Consider the following 15,939-nt stretch of genomic DNA (forward strand, 5'->3'; position numbering starts at 1 on the left):
GGGTTAAGTCTCTTAAGCCAATCATGACAGAACACTGCGGCCAAACACAAAACCCAGCAGATCACCTCCGGAGGAGGCTTGAGGAGCAAGCTGCCCAAATCCAAGGACATGCTCACACTCTCCGTGAGTTAAACACTCATATTGAACACCAGAACCAGGTTTTGCAGGAATACGTTGGCTACATGAGGAATGCTAATGCCACGCCAGCAGTACTTCCTATTCCGGAGCCACTTCCGCCTCAAAGGTCAGAGACAGTCACGTCATTTCCGGAGTTCCGCCCGAGTCCTCCTGAAAGATTTTCAGGTAACCAAAAGGATTGTAAAGGATTTTTGTTTCAGTGTCGTTTGCTTTTTGAGCACTCTCCCGTCAGTTTTCCTAATGATAGGAAGAAAATCTCCTTCATTCTCTCTCAACTCACTGGACGAGCCCTTGAATGGGCGGAGGCAAGGTTCTCTTCTGAGTCCAGCTTTTCATGTACCTTTTCTGAATTTTTATCTGAGTTTTCTCAAGTTTTCAACCATGACTCCAGACGGCGTCCTGCTCCTGACTATACCCCTGGGCACGAGGTATGGTTGTCGACACTTGACATTCCGCTCAAGGCCATGTCGAAGAAACTCTCACCACGATTCATCGGTCCGTACAAGATAGCCCAGATCATTAATCCCTCTGCTGTCTGCCTGCACCTGCCACCGTCCCTATGCATCCACCCAACTTTTCATGTGTCACAGATCAAACCCGTCATCACCAGCTCTTTGTGCCCACATTCCGACTCCCCTCCACCCGCCCTGGACATCGATGGCCATCCGGCCTGCACAGTTCGCCGGATCGTGGACTCCCGTCGGCGAGGTCGCGGCTGGCAGTACCTCATCGACTGGGAGGGCTACGGTCCGGAGGACCGCACCTGGGTTCCTGGCTCATTTATCCTCGATCCGTCTCTGATCGAGGATTATGAGAGGTCCCTCCCGTCCACGTCCTCGGGACCGCCAAGAAGCGGTCGTTGAGGGGGGGGTACTGTTGGGATCTGGAGATTTACCACCTTTCTCCAGCAGAGTGCGCTGTGGGTCTCCTGGGCTGGAGCCTCCAGCACACCTGAAGCTCATCAGCCCATCAGGAGACCTTCCTACATAAGCAGCAGTCAGACCTTCCTTCGATGCCGCAGTGTTGACCAAGTTTGGTTAGCGAACCTGAGCCTCTGTTATTCTGAAGAATCTTAGTTGTCTCTAGAGAGAAACTTGATTCTAACCTGCCTCTGTCTTCTTGCTCACAGGAAACCCGACTGAAGTCTAAAGCTCTGGATGAGCTTTGCCTGTAAACCTGCCTGCCTGCCCAAGGAAGCCAAACCTGAAGATTTCAATCTGGACTTCTCCTGCTGATCTCAAGGAAGAGCTGGAGACTCAAATCAAGGTCTGCAACTCACAAGCCAGAAGCTAGACGCTGCTGCTGCTGAGCACTCTGTTGAACCAACAGTCTCTGGACCCAACCGGTTCCCTCCCTCACAAAGGATCTGTCTGAACCTCTTCAAGGTATATTCTGAATTAATTAACTCGACAAACCATCTGACTGCCTGGCTAATCAAACTATCCGTCTCTGCAGACATCAGTGATTCCAGTCCCGGACCTGTGCCAGAACCAGTTCATGTTCTCTCTGTGAAAACCATTCAATAAACTCTGTTAAACTTTTACTCTGCTTCCAGTGGCGTTCTGCATGTGGGTTAAGTCTCTTAAGCCAATCATGACAAAAACAGATAAAAATAGGAAAATACTAAGGACAAACTACGTGGATGTGAAGATGTAACATACAACAGAATGGGTTGTTAACTGTTTCAGAAACTCTTTAATTTCGGGCAAAAGTTCCAATAATTTAGAAGAATCTGCCACGGCTCAGCCACCTGACGTCTGTGTGCAGCAACAGATCAGTGTGGTCTGCACCTGCCTCCTTGAGCTGGGAACAGAATAAATGCCTCTGAAAACTCCTGGCCCGAACAGAGCAAGTGATCTTCATCGCAACGTCCATTACATGATTCATATTAAAAATATTGCTGCACAGCTGTTTTTGCTGAATGATGCAGCGGTCGCTCCAACGAATTCCAAATCCAGCAGTGCGCCCAACCATAGATGGAGCCGCATCAGTTGTGTTAGATCTCATTATCTCTTCAGATTCCTCTTCGCGCTTTAGACTCTCTGTTAACAACCTAGCAACCGTCATTTTTTAAAACTTTTTTTTTTTCGTCATAGCCATAAATTGGTCTACATGGTAAAACTTCTCGCGATCGACTGAAACTCCACCCACGATTGACTGATAGTCCGCCATCGACTGGTTGGGCACCCCTGCCTTACAGGCTAGACAATGTTTCACATTTGAAATTTGAAATAAATCAATGAAAGCTGTAATATCGTTATGCAATTTTTTTGAGAAACGACAGCAAATAATAGAAGTAGAAAAGTTGCACTCCACCTATTCCTAATAAAACCTCATTCACTGAAAAATAATAATACCCCTGCGTTATAGATTCTAAAAGGCCTTGCATCAAAAAATACTGCACAAAATCAGTGCAATGAGTGCAATGCAATACCTCGGCTCCAGACGTCCCCGCCCCCCCCTCCACAGACGCACCGCTGCACCTCTCACAAATTGTAGGTGACCGCAAACAGTGCCGCAGACAGGAGGCCAGCTTGTTTTGTTTTTATGACCGATATTGCGGAAAACAACTCGTAAAGTTTGACCCGCTGAGAATGCTGGGACCCTTTTATTCACCTGGATCTCCGCTCTTTTTGGCCCTTGTGTCCCTCCGTCGTCGGATTAAACTCGCCCCCACTTCCTTCCCACCTCGGCCGTATCTAGACCCACAGCGTGTAGCACAGACCACGCTTCAATGTTGGGCATGAATCAAGCTCACTGCGACACACTGCTGTAAGAGTAGAAACCAGGAAGCGAGGTAGGAGGGCAAAATAGGTTTAGCGCCACCACAGCATGGGAGGGAGAATGACGTCCAGGAATAGCAAATGTATAAAAATAGACCGGAGGAAAAAAAAACATGAATCGATACTCTTGCGGACGTATCGATGCATCGGATCGTCGGCTGTTGGATCGATGCATCGATACAAAACTATTATTATTTACACCCCTAATATTTACACAAAATGATTTTTTATGCTTTGCAGAGGATGATCATGTCATGATCTTGGCGCTGATGGTTTAGTTTTTCCTTTGCTCCTTGCTGGACTCTGTTGGTGCTCGGCGTCGGCTGGCGCTCGCTCAGCTTGCTCTCTAGGAACTCTGGGGGCGTCGCCCGCCGCAACTGCGATCAAACCTCCCTCCTGGATTCTGCTGTGTTCTCCGTGAACGGACTGAACTTTGAATCAGGTCAGTGACTAGCTCCAAGTCGTATTCAGCCCCACATCCAGTCACTGACCTGTATTCTCCTATCCCTGCAAAGATCCGCCCCGCAGCAGACGAGCAGCCTCGCGCACCTGTTTGTTTAATAAAAGCTTTGAACTTTCCCACTGCCTGTCTCGCCTTGAATTATGGGTCCAACTTCCTGAGATCATTACAGATCAGCCACATATAGTTTATTAAGTAGTGATGGCAGGAAGAGTCATACTGCTGAGAGCGGACCATCACTGTGGAGTGTAAATTGCAGTCGGAGCTATGCGTGCACAAAGACGCATATCTGCTTTTTATCAGTATATCTGCACACTCAGACTTGGGTAGACTGAATGCGCACATATGCGCACTCAAGACTTGCGCAGTACCGGAACATTCCTTCTTATTTTCATCCATGCCACCACTGCCACATCCATCTGTGGTCATGCAGAATGTGCATTGCATCATGCCAGATGAGTGGCAATCAGGACATAGCAGCACGGCTATTACTTCTTAGCAGATTACAGCACAATGATGCATTTTAAACGTCTGACAGACCACCCACTAAAATTTTTATTTATTCTGGGCTTGTCTCATCAATGAAAACTCACACCCATGAGTTGTCATTTTCTCATCATCAAATATCCATGTTTAGCTTGTCAGTCAATGCAATCAGATGGTTTTCCTTACATAAAAAAGCGAACCAATCTGACTGTGTAATCTGGTTGAATTGTGAGTGAATTGAATTGAACTGTACATGAAATTGTTTTACTTTTTGATAAAATATTGTAATCACAGGGACTAGTATTTGTTTTTAAAATTGTAAACAATTTCCAAATAAAATTTTGATAGATATGCCATATTTTTTCTAATCTGTCAACAGTTACAGTATTTTCTTCTTCTGAGTTCACTATAAACAAACTGAAAAAAAGAGTAACAATAAAAAACATGTCCTGTATTTGTCCTCTTCTTTATAAGAAAAAAAATGTTCTTCTCTTTTCTCTTTCATTCAAGCTTTTCCTGTTGAATTAATATATTCAATAAAAAACAACACCATCTGGTGTAATAGAAAATGGAAATGCATCCAGGAAAAATGGGGGATTTTAGGAATAATGTCCAAAAAGACTGTAGTTTTGTGCATGTTGAAACACACTGCACAAATGCATAATGGTGACCTAGCTATTTTTGTGTAATTCACAGAAGGGGTGATATGTATAGAAGATTTTGATTATTATTTTTTTATTTATTAACTAACTCTTGTGATACAGAACTAATAGATTTAGGTGTAGTGATTCATGTAAATGTCCAGGTTATTCAACAAATAACATAGTGCATACTGTGTGAACTACTGAGATGGAAAAAAGGACATAATAAATCAACAATAAAACGTTTTTAAAGGATTGCTTGCAGGATAATGTCTTGTAGAGCAGGCTTTGAATATTACTATATTTTTGTCAAGCATAGGTATTACTGTTCGCTAGAGCAGGCACACTTGACCAAGCATTACTGCCTTCTCATGCCTTTACATTATTTTGAAGTTTTAAATTTGAACTGGGGAGAGCAGTTACTTTAGGTTTCATCACTTTTTATTAATAATTCATAAGTTTCACAACGATAGAAATAACCATATCAGCATTCAAGCATTTTTTCTGTGATTTCAAGAATGCAGGCAGACATTACTTTGTTGTTGTTTTTTTTCAAAGCTTTTGGGGTTTCTCCACAAAAACAAGATGGAAGATTTCAAAGAATGAATTGCAGAAGCTCTCAGCAACTCACTAATGTGAGATTGGTCTTGCTCTTACATATTAGGACTGGAAGTCATTTGTCATGTACACAGCACATTTTTTCTTCTGTCACTGCTTCCCTCTGGTTTACTGACTATTGCCCAATTTTTGACTGCTCTTTCTATATTGTGAATATATCATGTTTGATTATATATTTATCTTTTCATTTCCTTTTGCCTATGTTCTCGAATTTGCTAATGACAGTTTTGCTTTTAATAAACACTTTAACCAAATGTTTAGTGTACAGCAGATAAATGTAAACATTTTAAACAAAACTACTGGATTAGTGTGATTATATGACATGTTCTGCACTCTTTTCAGTTTTTATTTTTTTTATTAGTGTGCTTTTGCTTAGCCTTTATTGGTTTAGTAACCAAAGGTTTTTTGTTGATTCAGTCAATCCAAATCCAAAACAAACTGTAAATAATGGATTAGTGGAACTTCCTCCTTCTTAACCCTCATGGTGTAATAACCTGTCAAGATTTTCCCCCAGTTTGCTTATTTACCCTCTTAGTGGCATTTTCACTTGGAGCTTTACTGCATTTGTTTGGGTCTCAAACTTGGAGCACATAATCTCTCAGTAGAAAATTAAGCAGACAACAAGCAGTGATGCTGCTAGCTGAGGGCCAGAGATCTTGGCAAATGCTAGACATGACTAATACTTTCATTGCAATGCTCAGACAGCGTCTTTATTTTCATATTTGTTTATGTTTCACATGCTAAATCTTTGAAATGCCTGCAACTAATCTGTTAAAGGTCTGCTGTAGGTTTTATTATGATTGCCTGGGTACACCCATCGCATAACATGAGGAAACATTGGGTATAGATAGATAGATAGATAGATAGATAGATGGATAGATGGATAGATGGATAGATAGATAGATAGTACTATATATACAGTAAGTACTTTTGACCATATTTCTTTTAAGTCCCTTAACACCTTAAGGATAACTTAACCCCTGATCAACTTATTGTTGCAGAAAAAAATTATGAAATATTACTTAAGTCTGCAATCTCCACTATACTTTTTATAATTTTAAAATTTTCATGCAATGTTTAAGTTTACAGTATCTTTCCCAAAATTGTCTCAGTGCTGCCCTCTAAAATGTGGTGACTGATGTTGACTATATTGGTTAAAGCAGCATACACCAATGTAACTTTGTACATGTCTATTTAACAGCTCCGTGTTCAGGCATTCAAATTTATTGGATTTACCTCATAACCTTCAACTATGATATAAAGCTGCAGCCTGTAACATTGAGGAGACAGCAGACTTCGACTGAAAATTTGAAGAAAAACAAGTTTCACGACACTCCCCCACCCTCTCTGCTTCACTCATGCCCCACCTCCAAGGAATGAGATGGGTTAGTGTGGCGGTGACAACACTCCCCTCCCCCACATCTGAATTTTAGGTTCACTTATTGGGTCATCCGGACTGACCACCGGTGCCGCCGGGTCTTTGGTCCTGGGATTATTGGACGTGAGTGTTATGTGTGAATGTGTGTCCTTTTTTTTTGCTCATCTTCAATATATTCAGACCCCGATCTTGTCAGGTCGGGGTCTGAACTGCTTCCTCTCCCAAGAACATTTCTAGTCTATGCCAAGTGCGGAGCCCATTTCCCCCGTCCTGCTCCCCCCCCGCTGGCTGGCACCTGGGCTCGCCGGTGCACTGGTGGAGCTCGGTGTTTGGGGGTGGATGCTTGGATCCGCAATTGCAATTATATCTAACATGATAAAGAATGTCAATAAGATTCATTTTGTCAGTGTAAAATAGGGTGACAGCAGATCAGTATGTACTAATGAGAGCATAATTTTATACATTCCCAAAAAGAAGACAGGTTTATTGGATGTAAACTATTGGCAATGGTGTCAAAAGTACACATATTTGTTACTTAAGTAGAGGTATAGATAGTGCAGTTTAAAAACACTCTGGTAAAAGGTGAAGTATCAACTTGACCTCTTTACTCAAGTAAAAGTGAAAAAATATGTGCTCCAAAAACTACTTAAAGTATAAAAGTATAAAGTAACCTTTTAAAAAACAGCTAGATGCCAGTATATGAATTGAAAGCTCAATTTTTCGACTATTTCGAAAAATTCTTTGAGATACAGTAGGGCCAAGGATGAGGGAGGTCTTGTTGGTCTCTGTCTCCATCTCCCGATACGCTCTAGCCTGTGTCCGACCTTTCAGACATTTCAACATCTCTTTCTGAATCCGAAATTGTAGCATGGCATAGACAATTCACGTTTGCAGTTTGAAAAACACCTGCTTGGTTCTGATGATTTCCTTTAGCTAACCAATGAGTGTTTGCGTTATATGACTCATCCAATTACATTAGTTTTCACTAGATGTGGAGGGCAACAATGATCTGCATTGGATGGCGCACATGACGTGAAATAAATATTTATAAACATTAAACCGAAGCCAAGAGTAATGAGTAACTTTTGTTTTAAAAATGTAAGGAATAGAAAGTACAGATACTTGTGTGAAAATATAATAAGTAGAAGTCAGAAGTACGAAGAAAAATAAGTAATGGAGTAAAGTATAGATACCTAAAAAGTGTACTTAGGTATAGTAACAAAGTATTTATACTTCGTTACTTGACACCTCTGACTATTGGTAATTCCACATACTAGGAAGCAGTTATGCCATCTTGATCAAACATTTTACTCTTTGTTGAAAAGTGTAAAAGTTATGGGAAATACAGTCACAGCAATTTTAAAGAGCATATCTCACAGCTTTAAAAGACTCTTCTTATTGCAGGCATGAAGTGATGCTGATTTTGGAAGTAGAGAAAAAAACAATTTTGTATGATCCCAGTTATCTTTATTATATTACAAATACAATAAAAAAAAAAGGTTTGGGCAGAAACTGAATGTGTGATGCATACTGATGGTGAGTTTTAATTATGTCCTATTAAATGAAGCGTTAATTATCTTGTATTGTGCTCCTACGAATGAACAAATGATAATATTTTGCATGCTCTTCCTGAGCTCCATGAACTCAGAGGGAAGAGGGACGGGAGGAAACGTAGGGGGTGTAGTCGTTGCTTTGCGGAGGCATTATGGAGAGGTGGGTTTACAGAGGATGGGGGATTTCGGGGTAAGGCTGTATTAACTATTTTAGAATATCTAGGCTCAAACTAGGGGGTTATGTCACAGCACAATGAATAGAGAGAACAACTTGATAATCAAGTTCTCATATTTACAATAAGATCCACTGTAATTTCAGCTCTACAAGTTGATATTTTTTAGGTTTGAAAAGAAAGCTTCAAATAAACTTTCAAAGAGCCCCAATACCACTGAATCATAAGTGATCTTGCTTTTTGAGCTTAAATGCATTTGCTTTTCTTTGTTCTGATTAAGAATAATTTAAAAACTTTCATACAGTGCAATCTTCTAATTGCCCTTCACTCTCAATATTTCTTGGCTACACATGAAAGCAAAAGATTATAGCTGAATGCCTTCCATAAAAATGTAGTTGGTATAGGTGGAGGTGAATCTTGCACCAGATTAGATGTTGAAAGGAGTGACTTTGAAAAAGAATCTAAGCATCACATAGTACCACATAATGTATCAGCTTCAGCTGCAAAAACTTTTATTGAGTTATAAGACTTTTGTTAAATAAGAAACCCATGACATTTACTAACATAAATAAGAAATAAGTGAAATATTAACCATACTAAAGGTGAAGTCAAATCCACTCAATGATTTAAAGCTTTTTTGTGTTGGAACTATTGTGATTTTGACTTCACTTACAATTAAGCTGTTCAGCTACCTACTGTACCAGGCCAAATGTAATGATTGATTTAAAGAAAAAGGCTTTGGTCAGAAATACAAAAAAAAAAAAAAAAAAAACGTTATAAAATTAGTGATATAGCGAATAGCTATGGTCGATATTTCCCTACTTTGCTTTAAAAAAATGCTTTCATGACTTATTCCTCCTCAAAATATAAACAGTACCCTCTGTTTCACAGTGCATGCTTTGTAGGAAAGTGTAGGAAATGCTTGGTAAAATTAATGAATTAAACCTCTGCATTTGTTTTAGATATTACTGAAAGAAATAGACATGCTTTTATTCATGGAAAAATACACATAGGTTTTAACATCCAATATTAAAACAAACAGGACAATCCTTTGTATAGAATGTCATGCTTTGTCTTCATGTATCTGGATAGCTTTGATTTATTATCTTTGTTTTCTCTTAGAGTGCTATCTTTCTTGATGATCACAATAGTATATTTTGCTCATGTGTCTTCTTTTTTGGCTGTGCCTTGTAATCCATTTTCCTCAATTTCAGGTCTTGAAGCTTGCCACTGAGGGCCACGGGATCAATATTTGCCAAGTTTAAACCACAGGATTATCCGTCCGTCAGGGCTCCAAACAGAAGCTCTCAACTGTGACATAAATCTTGGACTGCCCTCCACAATTTGAGAAGGTCAAACCTTCCAAACAGCCTTTGTTACACTGTAACAAAAGCTGATGGATTAAGTAGTCAATAATGTCACACCTCTAGACTACAATAATATGGGTAATAGGCTTAAAACATTTTTAGAATCAAGAATATCTGACTAACTTATCAATTATGATGGGCCATGGCAAAACTTGCAATAACTATCTGGGGCCATTTTGAGATACTCACAGGTCCTGAAATTATAATCTTTCAAATGATGTGAAACTTGTGGAAATCAAAAAAGAACTCAATAGGATATGCCCATTTAAAAGTTCACTCTTCACAGTAGTTTAAGATGAAAATAGTCTCAAAAGTTTTCGTAGGTTATTTACTTTTAAAACCTAAACATACCTTACCTTCCACAGTAGGACTTCATGTTTTTTATTAATGAAAACTTTATTATTGGTCTGTATAAAGGTAATGGGCAGCACTGCATCCTGAAGAATTACGCCAAAAGTCAGAATTGTGTTTTGTATCAACACATATTGTGATTACAATGTTACTTACTTACTTTTCTTTTGCACTTAGTGATATTTTACCTCAAGCCTTTTCTTTTTTTATTTCCTGAGTACAGTAAATGATTCTGGAGTTCCCTGGGCTTTGGATTGTCGGGTTTTCACAAGTACATGTGTTTTTTGGTGACACTTGTCTGTTATTATTTCTTTAATTACAAAAAAAATACCTGGTTTTAAGCTATTTATAAGCTTTTCTTTCACATTATGTATTTGTGGGAAAAGGATATCACAGGGACTTTAATACAGTACGGCTGCCTCCTCCAATGACTCAGTCTCGAGGTCCGTGAAAATAAGGAGACCAGAAGAGTTTCAAACAGGTCCAGACTTCTCTAGCTTTCACCGCCCCTCACTCAGTGTACGGCCTGTCACCTAGAAACCATGCCAAACTTCTCACTATTTGTCAGTATGCTAATTATATTTTTGAGGAGTTTCAGCAGCAGTACCATCGTCGCAAATATCAGGTTGAAGTCTGTGCCTAAATGTCAGCCAAACCCATATGCCCAGGGGCAGATAAAACCTTTCAATAAACCAAAATTATTTCGCCAAACATTATATATTACTCAATAACCATTAAAAAGTATATATTTTGCTGTGGTTGCACTGCACTGGCTATAGAAGTAAAAATAAAATAAAAACGAAAAATGTACCCAAAAACAGTCTATAAAAACTACAAAGGAGGCAAGAGGTACAACATATGATGTAAATGCTTCATATGAGTCCACCATCAACCAACATAACATCCATCCATCCATTTTCTGTCACACTCATAAGCATCCCTCATAAGCAAAACACTGATTTGATGAATTAAGACAGACCTCAGTCCAAACCTACCACACATTTTATGTAATATCAAAGTCAAGAAGCTGCCATGGATTGAAATGAATTCAAGTTTTACTGTAAGAGTAGCTTTGCTGCACTTTTTATCCATTTTCTGTTCCAGGTGTTAATTTAATAGTAACTTGATCTCTTGCTGTTCTTTTATTTTGACGAAAAGACAACAAATCAAAGAGTGTCTCCTGGATACTGACATGCCAGCTACAGATGTACAGACTGACACTTTTGGAATCAGCAAATACAAATTAATTTATAATTGAGGAGTTGCATAATATATAGTGATGTAGCCTAAAAAAATTCACAATTGCTTCTAAGTAACAACAAATAAAACAATGTAGTAATTAAATGAAAAACTGTTTGGATAATAACTGACTGGTTGTGCAAGATTGCTCCATCAAGTCTAGAGCATGGGAAAATGTGGTTGCGCCTGAGAGATCAGAAATAGGACAAAAATCAAGAATGGGACATTTTTCCCGAATTCATTTGTACAAATAATTTAAGAATTAATTTGTTCCTTTGAGCGGTTCTTGTATGAGGCTCATTGTAAGTACTTGTGCACTGTCAAAATTCTGCAAAACCAGAGCAAAGGAGATGCACTTTCGCTATGGACACTTTGCAGTGACGGTGGCGTTCTTGCTCTGCTGAATTTATTAAAATGCACCATTTCCCTCGATGGAATCTCAACCGTCTCCTCTCTCTGCCTCTCAGAGGACCAGAACCGCCCTCTACAACATACATAACAGTTGTTTGCTTGGTGTGAATGTGTGAACTCAGTTTTTGTTGCTGCATTTTCTTGTCTTAGAAAATAGTTTCCTTTATATGTTGCATATATTAAAATCCTTTACCTGCTCTGTTTGGAGAGCATAGTGAGAAGGTTTCTCTTTACCTAAGGTGCTATATTTTGATTTACAGCTGGTGCAGATCTTTGACAAAGACTTTTCATTTTCTTAACATTTAAGCAAAGTTCTGCTTGACTTTTTTTTGTGTAAAGGTAGGATCAGAGGCGAAGCAATACCAAGGATGCATTTCTACATGAACAGTACGATTAGAGCAGACTGAACTCCAAGGTGGATGCGTAGAAAATAATGTTGGAGTTGAAAAATCTACGACAGAAAGACAGAACCATTTACTGAACAAATTACAAGCACAGGGAAGATCTAGTTTTGAAAATATTAATTGAGGAGATTGGGGAGAGAAGATGAAAGATGAAGATGAAAGGTGTTATGTAGTCTGGCCCCGATGAATGACACATCGGAAGATTGTTGATGAGAACAATCTGTTGTTTTTCAAACCGCTGTCTGTGCCTATTGGCCAATGCTCTGACCAATGAGCGCAACTGACTGTGACATATGAAGCCAGACAAAAAGCTGGTGGGGCAGTGTATACAAACAGCCTGTCGGTGGTCCTTTATACACGGCTATGCCGAAAGAGGGCGGCTGCAGACGGGCTGCCATTAACCCTCCCTGCCGTTAGCCTCGGAGGTCCGCTAGTTGCCGCAGTCCTCTCCACTTCAGAAATTGTATTTTTAATTACGCATTACATCGGTAAATGGACTATATAGTGACGCTTTAAAATATAATATTCTCGCCTCAACTTATCTTAAAACATACTTTTATTGAACTACAGCAACAGAAAGAGAACTTTTAACTTTCAATGGAGCGCTCCATTAAAAGTGGCTGCTGCAGCAGTGCATGCTACTGTGTTGTGCAGCTTTGTCGTCACCCCCTCAAAACCCCGGCCGCTTTGCATCCAGATGTTCAAAATACATCACTGCGTTCTGATTGGCCCGCCAGATTTAGGGCCTGGAGCATTGATCGAGGCTAGACCCACTCGCAGGCAAAAACTATTTTGGCCACTGGGAGTGGGGCTAGTTTACTAGGCTATTAAACCACTGTTCATTGCAATAGCCTGGCCAGCCCGACTGACTTACGCATGTACATAGCTTATCATTCTGGAAAAGAGCTTGTAGAGCCTGATTTATAAGGCAAGAAAAGGCAGGACCAGGGTGGGACAAACAGATTAAGCAGTTACAGGTTAGAACCAATCGGATTAACCTTGGATAGACACAAAAACATTGTTTTTGTTTTTTTTTTTTTTGTTTTTTTACAATTAAAGAAAAACTGTAACAGCAGCTAGCTGTTCAAATCTTTAAGAGATATCCAGCTCATTCAGGACCTAGCAAAGGGCATCATTGAAACATTGCTCTGCTGCCACCACAGTCTTGACTGTTTTGGTTATAGAAAAACACTGTTGGTTATGGGTAATTTTGGAACAAGTTTAGGTCCTGCCCCCTGTGCTGTGATTAGCTCAGTCAGTTTTAAAGAGTCTGAACTTTCCCAGAATGAGAAAGTGCATAGGGAAGACACATTGTGTAAGTTAGTCTGGCTGGCGAGGTTACCCTTGTACCTTTGTGTCTGGCTAATTATCATTGGCATATCAGTTGCTGGCATGAAGTCACACTTGTTTATCAAATCTTTTAAAGTGGAAAATAGCCTTTTTACCGAAGCATAAGAATAATAGTCCAATATCATTATTCAAACCATGACATGGCTTCAACTGGATAATAACAACATAATAATGTAGCCCCAGTCATTTCTGAAATTGTTCTGCTCTTAATGACATGGATAGGTAATATATACACTTTTTTCCAATACAATTAAGATATTTTAGAGATGCCTTAAAAATTTTTATGACATAAGGTGCATTTCTATATCTCGGATTTTGCTTGCCAAGTTGGAGATGCAGGAATGCTCCTAAATTGGGGATACAGCAATCTATTTAAAATATTTATAAAACTCTACATCTCCGATTTTGCTTGATCAAATGAAGAGGAATTCATCATTTGATTTTGCTGGGTTTAAAATGCAGCAATGCACTTATATTTCAGATACTGGGATCTGTCTAAAATTTATATGCAGCTCTACATCTCCAACTCTGCTTGATCAAATAATGCAAAATTCCATAATTTGATTCAAGCAGGTTGGAGATGCAGAAATGCAGCTACATTTCAGAAGCAGAGATGCATCTATATTTTATTCGCTACTCTACATCTGCAACTTTAGCTGTGCAGAGGCCTACTAATGATTCTTTCAGTCAATTGTGTAACTTTGTGATAAAAGTTGGTGGGGACATTCAAGGAAGCTGCAGCTGCAGCTTCAGCTTTAGTTAGGTTTGTATATTTTGCTAAAAATTAGCGCAAAGAATAAATGCCAACACCCTTACCAGCAGCTTTTATGAGAAAGTCAGAATTAAAAAGACAAATAGTAACAGCTGATAATGATATCAATGTTAATATAAAATGTTAATATAAAATGATCACTGCACATATACAATTTCAAATAGTAGGACTATCCATCCTACCGTCCGTCCATCCATCCATTCATCCATCCTTCGCGGTATTAAAGAATATGAAAAATTGAAAGGTAAAAATACAAAGACTTAATAGATGGTTTCCAATTTCAGCTGTATCAGGAATTATTTTCCTCCTTCACAAACAGCTAAATCTGATTTAAAGTTTTACACATATCTTTGACTGTCAAAGTCTGGATATTGAAGGTTTTATTTCAAATAATTGATTTACTGATTTTTACTTTATGTTTGTACTTTGAATCTTCTAGGTTTCCCATCTTTCAATTTTAAATCTCTCTTGACTGGAAGTCTGGCTCTGCAGCTGAGTTGGCTGATCTCATAAATATTTCTAAGATTTTATTTCATGTTGCATATCCCAGTAAATCTGTTTATCTTTCAATCAGCAGCTGTCCCTGCTTCTCTATCTGTGCTCTGCTGAAAAACACATAACATTACGAAGTCTACTAATATAGTGCTGCTAGAGAAACTTATTTTCAAGTCACCTCTGCATGACTTTAGAATCTCAGGATTTTAGGATGTCTAGAACCGTTGCAGTCTGGTAAATTTCTGTTCAATAAGAGAACAATAAATATGAGTCAATTTTTACCTGTAAATGTGAGTCATTGTCTCCTGAGAAGCTGAACTGATTTGTTTGTTTTTTTCCAACTGGTAAAGAGGAACACAACAATCAAACGCTATGTTTTGTCAAACTTATTGCCTAATGGTGCATTTATACAGCACGTAGTGAAGGCGGTGATTTCAGCAAGCCCGCAGGTAGTTCACCACTCTGCATTTCAGATGCACTGTGTTTACACCCTGGACCGCATTATCAAATAGGAGGAGCTTGAGCTGCGTGAAGCTGACACCCCACTGACGTGAAAGAAACTGAGCAAATAGATTAAATGGTTATTGCTTCTTTAGTGCAGGTTTGTGCACTTAAAATTGTCACTTGAAAATTTTTTTAAAAATACTCTTACAAGAGTACAACTTACAAAAAATACTGTTGTAACAACTACTGTTGTTTCAGAGATATTAGAAAGATAATTTTTAGGTCATCCAGAGGTCAACTATCTCACCATTAAGCTTTGAATTGAATCAAAATTATCTTGCCTTTTTTTAAGAGCTACTTCATTTTTGCAGATAAAGGTATAATTTATGCTGATTGTTTTTTTTTTCAAAATACGGCGGATGACGTCACCATCCCGGCAGATGTTAGTGCTGCACTCGCTCCTTATATAAAGTATTGCATAACATCACATGTCATTCCTGTGCTGATAATGAATATAACAGTGGGTATTTTTCCTTATCTAGTGGCTGGAATGATTGTTTAATATTTAGTCAATCACCAGTCTCCCAGACCCTCTGCTTTGGACCTACCGTTACCCCTGGCACCCCCATGTAATTTCCTGTCAAGGTGTTGTTGTTGGCCTTTCACAATAAAAGCAGGGGTGAAACTTAACACCACAGACTGCTGCTAAATTGTTCCTTATGTGCAACTTTTGAATTGCCTTGGGGAGACTATCAGTTTTTGGAAAAAACCCCAAAGAGTCCACTTCTCCTTTCCCCTAGCTCCATTCTGGTCTCTTCCATCCACCTGCTTCATATCTGCTGACTAACCTTGGTCTTTGTTCAGTCTCCTATTTAT

This window comes from Cyprinodon variegatus, unplaced genomic scaffold (assembly GCF_000732505.1).
Source record: "Cyprinodon variegatus isolate N-32 unplaced genomic scaffold, C_variegatus-1.0 Scaffold55, whole genome shotgun sequence".
Taxonomy (NCBI): domain Eukaryota; kingdom Metazoa; phylum Chordata; class Actinopteri; order Cyprinodontiformes; family Cyprinodontidae; genus Cyprinodon; species Cyprinodon variegatus.